Raw genomic sequence first — 14,711 nt, 5'->3', positions numbered from 1 at the left:
CTCAAACACCGAGTCAAATCAGCTCTGTTATTTTCCGTTTTTTTCGACTGTTTTCCGTACCTTGGAGACATCATGCCTCGTCGGTGTGTTGTCGGAGGGTGTAACAACACCAACAGGGACGGATTCAAGTTGCACCAGTGGCCCAAAGATGCCAAAGTGGCAAGAAATTGGACGTTTGTTCCGCACACTTTACCCACGAAAGCTATGCTACGACAGAGGTGGCAAGAATGTGTGGATATCCTGCGACACTCAAAGCAGATGCATTTCCAACCATAAAGTCAAAGAAATCTGCCGCCAGACCCCTATTCAATCTGCCGGAGTGTGTGAGCGATTCAGGGACAAAGGACCTCGCTAGCACGGCAAGCAATGGCGGCAGTTTGTTCCCGCAGACGAGCGAGCTAAACTTCCTATCGACCCTAGCTTCCCTGGCCTGCTGACATCAACTCCAAAACTGGACAGATCAGCTTTCAGGAAAAGAGCGCGGATGAGGGTATGTCTACAGAATATATTAATTGATGAAAATTGGGCTGTCTGCACTCTCAAAGTGCATGTTGTTGCCAAATGTATTTCTTATGCTGTAAACCTAGTTCATAGTTGTTAGTTTCCTTTAATGCCAAACAAACACATACCAATCGTTGGTTAGAAGGCGATCGCCGAATTCGTCCTCGCTTTCTCCCGTGTCGCTGGCTGTCGTGTCGTTTTCGTCGTTTTCGCTTGCATACGGTTCAAACCGATCTGGCTCAATAGCTTCAGTTTCTTCTTCAATTTCGTTTTTGCTACCTGCCTCCACACTACAACCATCCGTTTCAATACATGCGTAATCTGTTGAATCGCTTAAGCCGCTGAAATCCGAGTCTGAATCCGAGCTAATGTCGCTATAGCTTGCCGTTCTTTCCGCCATGTTTGTTTGTGTTGGCATCACTATGTGACGTCACAGGAAAATGGACGGGTGTATATAACGATGGTTAAAATCAGGCACTTTGAAACTTTTTTTAGGGATATTGCGTGATGGGTAAAATTTTGAAGAAAACTTGGAAAAATATAATAAGCCACTGGGAACTGATTTTTAATAGTTTTAACCATTCTGAAATTGTGATAATGTTCCCCTTTAAGGTCCAAATCTTTTTGGATGAAAAACTTACAACTAAAGCCCACAAAGACGAAGTATTTGTAAAAACACATTTCCAACCAACCATCGCTAATCTTTGAACTTCAAAGCCATTGACCATTTTGGCAGTGGTGTGTCGTCAGGGCCAGCAAGGCATTCTCTGCTGGCCTAACATAAATCATGGTCAGTAATTAATAAAAGTAAATTGTATTTTTTATTGACTTTCTACAAGTATATAAAAGTATTCATCATATTCTTTTCATGTCATATTAGGCTCCAGTGTTGCTTTTTGAAGTTAGAGCTTTTATCCAATCAGAATTCAGCTAGCTTGTTGCCAGCTCTGTGTGAATTCTGCCGGAGGCCTTCTGAACCAACATTATCGGCGGCTGTGCAGGACATTCAGTTAACAGACAGTTGCGATACAGATCCCAAGTTGTTGACAGTAGCTTTACGTTGAATGTGACAGTGATTAGATACTCACCTGTCACTCCCAAGTATCCAATCACAAGTTGTAATTTGCGAAAGCAGAAAGTGGCACCGGAGCCATACCCGGCCAGCGGAGAAATCAGCGGTACTCACTTTTTTAACCAACAAAGAAGCAGAGCAAAATGTTGATTAGGTGGCAGATATACAGGACTGTCTCAGAAAATTAGAATATGCATTAGAATGCAGCATCGCGTGGACATCGGGGGCAGTACCTTTGGATTGGCAGACCGGGGTGGTGGTTCCTCTCTTTAAAAAGGGGAACCGGAGGGTGTGTTCTAACTATCGCGGGATCACACTCCTCAGCCTTCCCGGTAAGGTCTATTCAGGTGTACTGGAGAGGAGGCTACGCCGGATAGTCGAACCTCGGATTCAGGAGGAACAGTGTGGTTTTCGTCCTGGTCGTGGAACTGTGGACCAGCTCTATACTCTCGGCAGGGTCCTTGAGGGTGCATGGGAGTTTGCCCAACCAGTCTACATGTGCTTTGTGGACTTGGAGAAGGCATTCGACCGTGTCCCTCGGGAAGTCCTGTGGGGAGTGCTCAGAGAATATGGGGTTTCGGACTGTCTGATTGTGGCGGTCCGCTCCCTGTATGATCAGTGTCAGAGCTTGGTTCGCATTGCCGGCAGTAAGTCGGACACGTTTCCGGTGAGGGTTGGACTCCGCCAAGGCTGCCCTTTGTCGCCGATTCTGTTCATAACTTTTATGGACAGAATTTCTAGGCGCAGTCAAGGCGTTGAGGGGATCTGGTTTGGTGGCTGCAGGATTAGGTCTCTGCTTTTTGCAGATGATGTGGTCCTGATGGCTTCATCTAGCCAGGATCTTCAGCTCTCACTGGATCGGTTCGCAGCTGAGTGTGAAGCGACTGGGATGAGAATCAGCACCTCCAAGTCCGAGTCCATGGTTCTCGCCCGGAAAAGGGTGGAGTGCCATCTCCGGGCTGGGGAGGAGATCTTGCCCCAAGTGGAGGAGTTCAAGTACCTCGGAGTCTTGTTCACGAGTGAGGGAAGAGTGGATCGTGAGATCGACAGGCGGATCGGTGCGGCGTCTTCAGTAATGCGGACGCTGTATCGATCCGTTGTGGTGAAGAAGGAGCTGAGCCGGAAGGCAAAGCTCTCAATTTACCGGTCGATCTACGTTCCCATCCTCACCTATGGTCATGAGCTTTGGGTTATGACCAAAAGGACAAGATCACGGGTACAAGCGGCCCAAATGAGTTTCCTCCGCCGGGTGGCGGGGCTCTCCCTTAGAGATAGGGTGAGAAGCTCTGTCATCCGGGAGGAGCTCAAAGTAAAGCCGCTGCTCCTCCACATCGAGAGGAGCCAGATGAGGTGGTTCGGGCATCTGGTCAGGATGCCACCCGAGCGCCTCCCTAGGGAGTTGTTTAGGGCACGTCCGACCGGTAGGAGGCCACGGGGAAGACCCAGGACACGTTGGGAAGACTATGTCTCCCGGCTGGCCTGGGAACGCCTCGGGATCCCCCGGGAGGAGCTGGACGAAGTGGCTGGGGAGAGGGAAGTCTGGGCTTCCCTGCTTAGGCTGCTGCCCCCGCGACCCGACCTCGGATAAGCGGAGGAAGATGGATGGATGGATTAGAATGTAAGAAATGTTTTTTTTTTTAATTGCATTACAGAAAATAAAGAACTTTATCACAATATTCTAATTTTCTGAGACAGTCCTGTATATTTGTGAGACGAGGTCGGTCGACCCCGGAAACCAGTTAAGCTAAGATATCTATTTTCTCTACTGCTTGTCCTTATTAGGGTGACAGGTGGGGTCAACAATGGACCAGGATCTAGACAAACAACCATTCCCACATACACTTACAATGTAGGGTCTGCAAAGGCCTACAGGCCAAGACTGAACATAAATGTCCTCCGTTTTAGGTCTTTAAATGGATACCAACACAACAAATATGACTCAAGTTCAAATGTGATTTCAGACTCTAAAATAGCATTGAAGTATAAAACAACAACCAAAAAGGCAACATTTCAAAATTCAAACATTTTGAGCCAACAGTCCCTTTTCCACTGTAAATCAGCTTTGGTTAAAAAATCTCCTGGTGACTCATTGCAGAGAGTCCTCTTAAAGGAGCTTGATGACATGTTTTGGTCCTCTAAAGACACTTCTTTCCTCCTCTTCTATTCCACGCCCCTCAGTGGTCACATCGGGCCATCTTGACAGATGGATCACGCCTATTTGGCAGTAGGTGATGCTTTTAAGAGTATTTTTTGTAGACTGGTAGACTCTCAGGAGCACCAAATCTAGGTGACTTAAGATTTAATAATAATTAAAGTAAGCCATTTGTCCACAGTCTTCTGTCTTTTTTTAGTAATGGTTGTTCTATTTTGTGTTCTCTTGTAGGCAAGACCCGCATATTTTATTATTCAAACAATGGTAAAGTACGGTCAAACATCGGATCAGTCCCCCTGAGCCCCCAATTCTAACAGATCTTCTATGTTAGAATTCTATGGAGGCTGGACTGGTAAACATATGGCATACTTGCCAACCCTCCCGGATTTTCCGGGAGACTCCCGAAATTCAGCGCCTCTACCGAAAACCTCCCGGGACAAATTGTCTCCCGAAAATCTCCCGAAATTCAGGCGGAGCTGGAGGCCACGCCCCCTCTAGCTCCATGCGGACCTGAGTGACGTGTTGACAGCCTGTTCTCACGTCCGCTTTCCCACAATATAAACAGCTAATGATCGAGGGCGAGTTCTTGGTTTCTTATGTGGGTTTATTGTTCGGCAGTTTCATTAACGTCCTCCCAGCGCGGTAACAACACACAACAACAGCAGTCAAGTTTTCGTCCCCCGTAAAGCAGTTGGTCTGCCGTAAACAGCAATGTTGTGACACTTTTAAACAGGACAATACTGCCATCTAGTGTACATGCATATGTGACCCACCCATAATGTGTCACATTTTTGTGTTGATTTATTTATTTTATTTTGTGGTTTGAATTCGTTTTTGGAGCTGTCATTACACATTTATCAGTATTCACATTGGTCAGTAGTTTCTTCCCAATTGAATGCTATCACCTGCAGACCGGAAGTGTCTTGTCATTCTGATGAGCGCGACCAGTCTGTGAACAATTGAAACGCCCTGTGTGCTTTTTCCTCCTGTATAACAGGTTAGTTTTGGTGAATCAACTCACTGAATAATATCCATGTGATCTTTATAAGTTTAAGTACACATTCTGATGGTGGAGCCTAACTCTAAAGTGTTTGTGAGTTGTAGTTTGTATTTGTGAATGAATCCAGTGCACAGCTGCAGTAATCAATACAAAAAGGCGACGTGAGTGCGCAATGTTTGTATAGGAACTTCTGATCCTAATTCAGACTCCCAAATTAGAGCTCCCGTTTTCTTATTGATTTTATAATGTATATTTGTATAATGTGTGTGCTCTGAAATAGTGTCAGAGAATAGAACAAGGATGGACAATTCAACCCTTAACTCAACAATGAGTAGATGAGTGTTATGTGTGTGTGTATGTGTAAATAAATGAACACTGAAATTCAAGTATTTCTTTTATTTATTAATATATATATACGTATACATATATATATATATATATATATATATATATATATATATATATATATATATATATATATATATATGTAATAAAAAAAAAATATATAGCTAGAATTCACTGAAAGTCAAGTATTTCTTATATATATATATCTTAACAACGCCCCCAACCATGCCCCCCGCCCCACCCCCGACCGTGCCCCCCCGCCCCGCCCCCGACCGCGCCCCCTAACCCCCACCTCCCGAAATCGGAGGTCTCAAGGTTGGCAAGTATGACATATGGTAAAGACCATGTTAGTGAGCAGACATCTCGTAAACGTTTCTACTTTGCACTGAACTGAACAGAGCGCCTGTCTCTTTAAGGACACATGCGTATAACAAGTCTTTCCAGACCTGACTTCTGCTGATGCTTTGATGCATGTTGCTACACGTCAAAGACGTAGACTGGCTCAGAATGGCCAAAGGTATAGATGTGTGTGGCCAAGTTAAAGGCTGTCTTCTTCTAATGGATTTATTACAATCTTTGCAAGCTGGGTTACGTTTCCTGTGGTCTGTAGCAACATAGCACACAAACAAACAGAAATGCAGCCAATATTACATACAGATAATGTGTCATGAGACATGCAAATATGAATAAAATAGCACATAAGTAAAGGAAATTAAATTAGCTCAAATATAGCAACAAACGACACATACAGCTAGCCTAAATAGCATGTTAGCATCGATTAGCTTGCGGTCATGGTTTGACCAAATATGCCTGATAAGCACGCCAACAAATCAATAAAATCAACAAAGTTCACCTTTGTGCATTCATGCACAGCATAAAACGTTTGGTGGACAAAATCAGGCAAAGAAGGAGTGGCATGAAACACATCTTTCTGTGGCAGCATGGGAGAAAGTTGTACATGTAAACAAACTACGATGAGTTCAAGGATCGCTGAAATTAGTAGGACAAAACGCCGCTTGCCAAATCCTCTCATCAGTGAAGCATGTATAACATAAACTCTCATCAGTGAAGCATGTATAACAGGGGTCCTCAAGTACAAATCTTGAAGGTCCACAAATTTTTTTTTTTGAAACAGGCTGGGTCCGTTTATTATCGGTCAAGCTTATATAGTAGCAGGAGGTAGGTAGTTTAACATTTTCTTAAAATTAACAAAAATAAAATAAATATCCAATAAAATACATGAAATATTTTCTTTGAAACAAAAATAAATAAGAACTTTGAAAAAATGTGTCCTCTGCATTTGACCCATCCCTTGATCACCCCCTGGGAGGTGAGGGGAGCAGTGGGCAGCAGTGGCGCTGCGCCCGGGAATCATTTTTGGTGATTTAACCCCCAATTCCAAGCCTTGATGCTGAGTGCCAAGCAGGGAAGAATGCTGGTATGAGCTTTTAAACATAACCCGTTAACTGCTGCCAATCAAATGGTGAATAAGATACTCTTTAGGGTTCATATGTTTGTAAATCTGACTGTGATGAAGTCAGTGCCTCACCAGCCATCAACCTCACCGCACGTTACTGCTCTGTTGCTATTTGTTGTTGTGTCATAGATTTAACAAAAATCTTGCTTGATGTTTCATATGGCTTTTTCAGCCTCGTGATTTCTTTTTTTCTTAGCTCTGAATCATGAGGAAATGTCTCTTCAAATTCGCGGTGCTCTTTCAGATAGTGACGTTTCAGATTTTCACTTTTCACCAGAGCAACAGTACTGTTGCATATTAGACACATTGGTCTGGTACTTGCAGCAGGTAGGATGAAACATATTGCTCTGTCCATTCTTTCTTGAAACGTCGGTTTTCCCTGTCCACCTTTCTTTTACCAGCCTGAGCCAACTTGGAGCATGCCATTGTGATTTGATTCACATTCAGTGACTGACGAGTGAACAGTTAGCGAAGTAGCGATACGAGACAACTGTGTGCCTGCAGCGAAAGGTTCCATGCACTGTGCACTGCACATGTGTATGACCCAGGTGGTAACAGCCTATCAGCGCGTCGTTGTGATAGAGATGACAACCCATACCCCGGAATCAGCCAATCAGAGTGGCGTTCTCTCGCTCTCACTCCGTCTCTCTCTCTGAGAGAGAGAGACGGAGTGAGTGAGACACGAGAAGTGTAAACGAAACGTGGAGATATTTGACTAAAAACAACAAAGAACGTTGACTTGCGCTAGCGATAACTCACAGATGAATACAATTATTATATTTTTTTATAATAATTATAATTATAATAATAAAAAAAAAAAAAAAAAAAAAAAAATTTTTTTTTTTTTTTTTTTTTTTTACTATAATTCGTGCTGGGTCCGGACGGACACGTCGCTGGGTCCGGACATGGACCGCGGTCCGCCTGTTGAGGATCCCTGATGTATAACATAGACTCTCATCAGGGAAGCATGTATAGTATAAACTCTCACCAGTGAAGCATGTATAACATAAACAGTGGGATTTAGAACAATTAGGAAGGTTTGTGTCATGTTTTTTCTCCTACAGAAAATATATTAAAACAAAAAATATATATATTTTCGTCATCTTTTTCCATTTTCACACTACTCTGAAAGACGTCCAGGGAGCCACTAGGGCGGCGCTAAAGAGCCCATGCGGCTCTAGAGCTGCGGGTTGCTGACCCCCAATTTAGTTAGATATATCTATGATGTAAAGCAGGGGTGCTCATTACGTCGATCGCGATCTACCGGTCGATCTCGGAGGGTGTGTCAGTCGATCACCAGCCAGGCATTAAAAAAATAGTCCTAAAAATGAGCGATCATAAATCTTCACTATGACGTCACTTTCGTCACTTGATTGACATTCACGGCACCCGAGGGTCTTCTGAGATGACGCTGGCTGCTGCCAGCTCATTAAAATGACCGACTGGAAGGCGAGAAACACTTTATTTCAACAGACTCTGGCGCCGTACCTGTCGTCAAAACTCCAAAGACCGACTGCACAGTTGCACAATAAAAGCTCTGCTTCATCCTGCCTGTGCTAACAAAACAAGAGTCTCAGAAATCTGGCGTGCACAAGCTAGCAAGCTACGGAGTTTGCCGACAATGTATTTCTTGTAAAGTGTATACAAAGGAGTACGGAAGCTGGACAAATAAGATGCCAAAAACCAACCACTTTCATGTGGTATTGGACAGAAAGGAGGACTTTTTTTCTCCTCCATTCGAAAATGCGGACGTTATCATCACCACTGTCTGATTCCAATCAATGCAAGTCATCAGAATCAGGTAATACACCAACTTATATTCTTGTCTTCATGAAAGAAAGGAATCTATATGTGTTAAACATGCTTGTATTATCTTTAACCACCTTAACTTGTTAACAATATTAACTATATGTGTTAAACATGCTTGTATTATCTTTAAACACTTTTAACTTGTTAACAATATTAACTATATGTGTTAAACATGCTTGTATTATCTTTAAACACTTTTAACTTATTAACAATATTAACTATATGTGTTAAACATGCTTGTATTATCATTAAACACCTTTAACTTGTTAACAATATTAACTATATGTATTAAACATGCTTGCATTATCTTTAAACACCTTTAACTTAACAATATTAACTATACGTGTTAAACATGCTTGCATTATCTTTAAACACCTTTAACTTATTAACAATATTAACTATATGTGTTAAACATGCTTGTATTATCATTAAACACCTTTAACTTGTTAACAATATTAACTATATGTGTTAAACATGCTTGTATTATCTTTAACCACCTTTAACTTGTTAACAATATTAACTATACGTGTTAAACATGCTTGTATTATCTTTAAACACCTTTAACTTATTAATAATATTAACTATATGTATTAAACATGCTTGTATTATCATTAAACACCTTGAACTTGTTAACAATATTAACTATATGTGTTAAGCATGCTTATATTATCTTTAAACACCTTTAACTTATTAATAATATTAACTATATGTATTAAACATGCTTGTATTATCATTAAACACCTTGAACTTGTTAACAATATTAACTATATGTGTTAAACATGCTTGTATTATCTTTAAACACCTTTAACTTGTTAACAATATTAACTATATGTGTTAAACATGCTTGTATTATCTTTAAACACTTTTAACTTATTAACAATATTAACTATATGTGTTAAACATGCTTGTATTATCTTTAAACACTTTTAACTTATTAACAATATTAACTATATGTGTTAAACATGCTTGCATTATCTTTAAACACCTTTAATTTATTAACAGTATTAACTATATGTGTTAAACATGCTTGCATTATCTTTAAACACCTTTAACTTATTAACAATATTAACTATATGTGTTAAACATGCTTGTATTATCTTTAAACACCTTTAACTTATTAACAATATTAACTATATGTGTTAAACATGCTTGCATTATCTTTAAACACCTTTAACTTATTAACAATATTAACTATATGTGTTAAACATGCTTGCATTATCTTTAAACACTTTTAACTTATTAACAATATTAACTATATGTGTTAAACATGCTTGCATTATCTTTAAACACCTTTAATTTATTAACAATATTAACTATATGTGTTAAACATGCTTGCATTACCATTAAACACCTTTAACTTATTAACAAAAACATATATTTCATAAATAAGTAAATATAAATGATATATATGAATGAGGTAGATCCCCACGACTTGATCAATTGAAAAGTAGCTCGCCTGCAGAAAAAGTGTGAGCACCCCTGATGTAAAGGTATCACTCAAATGTATTTACAGGTATGTTTATGTTTATTGACTTCTGTTTACCAAGTAATTGTTCCTACCAAAATGTATTTTTAATTGATATATATGGCCTAGTGGTTAGAGTGTCCGTCCTGAGATCGGTAGGTTGGGAGTTCAAATCCCGGCCGAGTCATACCAAAGACTATAAAAATGGGAGCCATTACCTCCCTGCTTGGCACTCAGCATCAAGGGTTGGAATTGGGGGTTAAATCACCAAAAATGATTCCCGGGCGCAGCCACCGCTGCTGCCCACTGCTCCCCTCACCTCCCAGGGGGTGATCAAGGGTGATGGGTCAAATGCAGAGAATAATTTCGCCACACCTAGTGTGTGTGTGACAATCATTGGTACTTTAACTTTAACTTTAACTTTATATACAGTAGTACAGTACCTCAATTTATGAGTATTTTGAGATAGGAGCCGTCTCTCGGCTACTTGTTGCAAGCATACATTTTAAATACCAATCTCCCCACCACTAATGGGTGTAATAAATCTGCGTCGGATCCCTTAACAAAACATCCGGTTTTACTCAGTAGGAATTGAATGCACTTTTGTGATCTGTTTTTTGTTTGTTTGTTTGTTTATTTCGGTGTGCAATATGAGTATTAAGATAGTTTTATTTGTATTATTTAACTATACATACACAATATCTATTATTTATTATCATTTTTTGTTTTTTTGTTACCGTATGTAAAAAAAATAAAAAATCTGCGCTCCCCTCCGAGAGTTCTCATAGAGTTTTTCCTTGCCCTGATGTGGGATCTGAGCCGAGGATGTCGTTGTGGCTTTTGAGACACTTGTGATTAAGGGTTGTATAAATAAACTTTGATTGATTGATAAACTTTGAATAAAACAAGTGCATTTTAGACTTTCTTTAAAATGTTTGTGGAATTCATTAATGAGATCAACAGCAAGTTTGTTTCGAAAAAATAGAATTCTCACTTTTTATTGACACTAGTATGAGGACATGAGGGTGTCTGTGAGTGTAGAAAATAAGATACAAAACCAATGAAACACTATAATAATATACAAAACCCAAAAGCAGTGAAGTTGTCACGTTGTGTAAATGGTAAATAAAAAGAGAATACAACAAATCCTTTTCAACTTATATTCAATTGAATAGACTGCAAGATATTTCATGTTCCAAATGGTAAACTTGATTGTTTGCAAATATTAACTCATTTGGAATTTGATGCCTGCAACATGTTTCAAAAAAGCTGGCACAAGTGGCAAAAAAAGACTGAGAAAGTTGAGGAATGCTCATCGAAGACTTATTTGGAACATCCCACAGGTGTGCAGGCTAATTGGGAACAGGTGGGTGCCATGATTGGGTATCAAAGCAGCTTCCATGAAATGCTCAGTCATTCACAAACAAGGACGGGGGCGAGGGTCACCACTTTGTCAACAAATGCCTGAGCAAATTGTTTAAGAACAACATTGCAAGGAATCTAGGGATTTCACCATCTGATGATGATATCATCAAAAGGTTCAGATAATCTGGAGAAATCACTGCACGTAAGCAGCAAGGCCGAAAACCAACATTGAATGCCTCGATCCCTCAGGCGGTACTGCATCAAAAAAGCAACATCAGTGTGTAAAGGATATCACCACATGGGCTCAGGAACACTTCAGGAAACCGTGACCTTCGATCCCTCAGGCTGTACTGCATCAACAAGCGACACCAGTGTGTAAAGGATATCACCACATGGGCTCAGGAACACTTCAGGAAACCGTGACCTTCGATCCCTCAGGCTGTACTGCATCAAAAAAGCAACATCAGTGTGTAAAGGATATCACCACATGGGCTCAGGAACACTTCAGGAAACCGTGACCTTCGATCCCTCAGGCTGTACTGCATCAACAAGCGACACCAGTGTGTAAAGGATATCACCACATGGGCTCAGGAACACTTCAGGAAACCGTGACCTTCGATCCCTCAGGCTGTACTGCATCAACAAGCGACACCGGTGTGTAAAGGATATCACCACATGGGCTCAGGAACACTTCAGGAAACCGTGACCTTCGATCCCTCAGGCGGTACTGCATCAAAAAAGCAACATCAGTGTGTAAAGGATATCACCACATGGGCTCAGGAACACTTCAGGAAACCGTGACCTTCGATCCCTCAGGCTGTACTGCATCAACAAGCGACACCAGTGTGTAAAGGATATCACCACATGGGCTCAGGAACACTTCAGGAAACCGTGACCTTCGATCCCTCAGGCGGTACTGCATCAACAAGCGACACCAGTGTGTAAAGGATATCACCACATGGGCTCAGGAACACTTCAGAAAGCCACTGTCAGTAACTACAGTTTTGGTCGCTACATCTGTAAGTGCGAGTTAAAACTCTCCTATGCAAAGCGAAAGCCATTTATCAACAACACCCAGAAACGCCGCCGGCTTCGCTGGGCCCGAGCTCATCTAAGATGGACTGATGCAAAGTGGAAAAGTGTTCTGTGGTCTGACTAGTCCACATTTCAAATTGTTTTTGGAAACTGTGGACGTCCTGTCATCCGGACCAAAGAGGGAACGAACCATCCGGATTGTTCTAGGCGCAAAGTTGAAAAGGCAGCATGTGTGATGGTATGGGGGTGTATTAGTGGCCAAGACATGGGTAACTTACACATCTGTGAAGGCACCATTAATGCTGAAAAGTACATACAGGTTTAGGAGCAACATATGTTGTCATCCAAGCAACATCTTTTTCATTGACGCCCCTGCTTATTTCAGCATGACAATGCTGAAACAGTGTGGCTTTGTAGTACTAGACTGGCCTGCCTATATTCCAGACCTGTCTCCCATTGAAAATATGAAGGCTAAAATATGAGAAGGGAGACTGTTGAACAACTTACCGTATTTTCCGCACCATAAGCCGCCCTGGGTTATAAGCCGCACCTTCAATGAACGGCATATTTCAAAACTTTGTCCACCTATAAGCCGCCCCGTGTTGTAAGCCGCATCTAACTGCGCTAAAGGAATGTCAAAAAAACAGTCAAATAGGTCAGTCAAACTTTAATAATATATTAAAACCAGCGTGATGTGGGCGCGCATGGAGTCGTATATCAACATGGACGAAGCTGCGTGAAAAAAGCCACCCGGCCTCTTCGCGTAAACTTAAACTTACCTTAACCACTCGCTCATCTTTTCTTCATCCATCCCTTCGAGTTAGCTTTTATGATGACGCCGGCTCGAAAGGTCTCTTTTGGCAAGGTCTTCCTTTTGAATATCACCATGGGTGGAAGTTTCTGGCCATTAGCATGGCAAGCTAGAACCACAGTGAAGGATGACTTCTCATTCCCTGTGGTGCTAATATTCACCGTACGTGCTCCCGTTGTATCCACAGTGCGGTTCACAGGAATATCAGTTGCTGTGAAATAGTAGTCCGTGTGCGGATGGAGAGATTGCGTCTTTTCATGAACCGGATCCCTGTCGCTTAGTAGGAGCCATTTGGTCTTTACAGATGTAAACACACAAAGGAAATGAAACGTACGGTAATATCCGCGCTTTTTCTTCTTCTACGCGGGCGGGTGGTTGCTTACAGTAGAAGAAGAAGCGCTTCCTGTTCTATGGGGGCGGGTGCTTACCTTGGCGGTTGCTTGCGTAGAAGAAGAAGCGCTTCCTGTTCTACCGGGAAAAAAGATGGCGGCTGTTTACCGTAGTTACGAGACCGAAACTTTATGAAAATGAATCTTAATATTTATCCATATATAAAGCGCACCGGGTTATAAGCCGCACTGTCAGCTTTTGAGAAAATTTGTGGTTTTTAGGTGCGCCTTATAGTGCGGAAAATACGGTAAACTGTACATCAAGCAAGAATGGGAAAGAATTCCACCTGAGAAGCTTCAAAAATGTGTCTCCTCAGTTCCCAAACCTTTACTGAGTGTTGTTAAAAGGAAAGGCCATGTAACACAGTGGTGAACATGCCCCTGTGACAACTTTTTTGCAATGTGTTGCTGACATTAAGTTACCGTATTTTCCGCACTATTAGCCGCACCTAAAAACCACAAATTTACTCAAAAGCTGACAGTGCGGCTTATAACCCGGTGCGCTTTATATATGGATTAATATTAAGATTCATTTTCATAAAGTTTCGGTCTCGCAACTACGGTAAACAGCCGCCATCTTTTTTCCCCGTAGAAGAGGAAGTGCTTCTTGTTCTACGCAAGCAACCGCCAAGGTAAGCACCCGCCCCCATAGAACAGGAAGCGCTTCTTCTTCTACTGTAAGCAACCACCCGCCCGCGTAGAAGAAGAAGAAGAAGCGCGCGGATATTACGTTTCATTTCCTTTGTGTGTTTACATCTGTAAAGACCACAAAATGGCTCCTACTAAGCGACAGGTTTCCGGTTCATGAAAAGACGCAATCTCTCCATCCGCACACGGACTACTATTTCACAGCAACTGCCTAAAGACTTTCAAGAAAAGCTGGCTACTTTCCGTGCATATTGTAAAAACAAGATAGCTGAAAAAAAGATCCGGCCAGAGAACATTATCAACATGGACGAGGTTCCACTGACTTTTGATATTCCTGTGAACCGCACTGTGGATACAACGGGAGCACGTACGGTGAATATTCGCACCACAGGGAATGAGAAGTCATCCTTCACTGTGGTTCTAGCTTGCCATGCTAATGGCCAGAAACTTCCACCCATGGTGATATTCAAAAGGAAGACCTTGCCAAAAGAGACCTTTCCAGCCGGCGTCATCATAAAAGCTAACTCGAAGGGATGGATGGATGAAGAAAAGATGAGCGAGTGGTTAAGGTAAGTTTACGCGAAGAGGCCGGGTGGCTTTTTTCACCCAGCTGTCACGGCCAGGGTGCATTGGAATGCGCCC

The sequence above is a fragment of the Nerophis lumbriciformis genome, linkage group LG10 (assembly GCF_033978685.3).
Source record: "Nerophis lumbriciformis linkage group LG10, RoL_Nlum_v2.1, whole genome shotgun sequence".
Classification (NCBI taxonomy): Eukaryota; Metazoa; Chordata; class Actinopteri; order Syngnathiformes; family Syngnathidae; genus Nerophis; species Nerophis lumbriciformis.
This window is presented reverse-complemented; position numbering follows the sequence as displayed.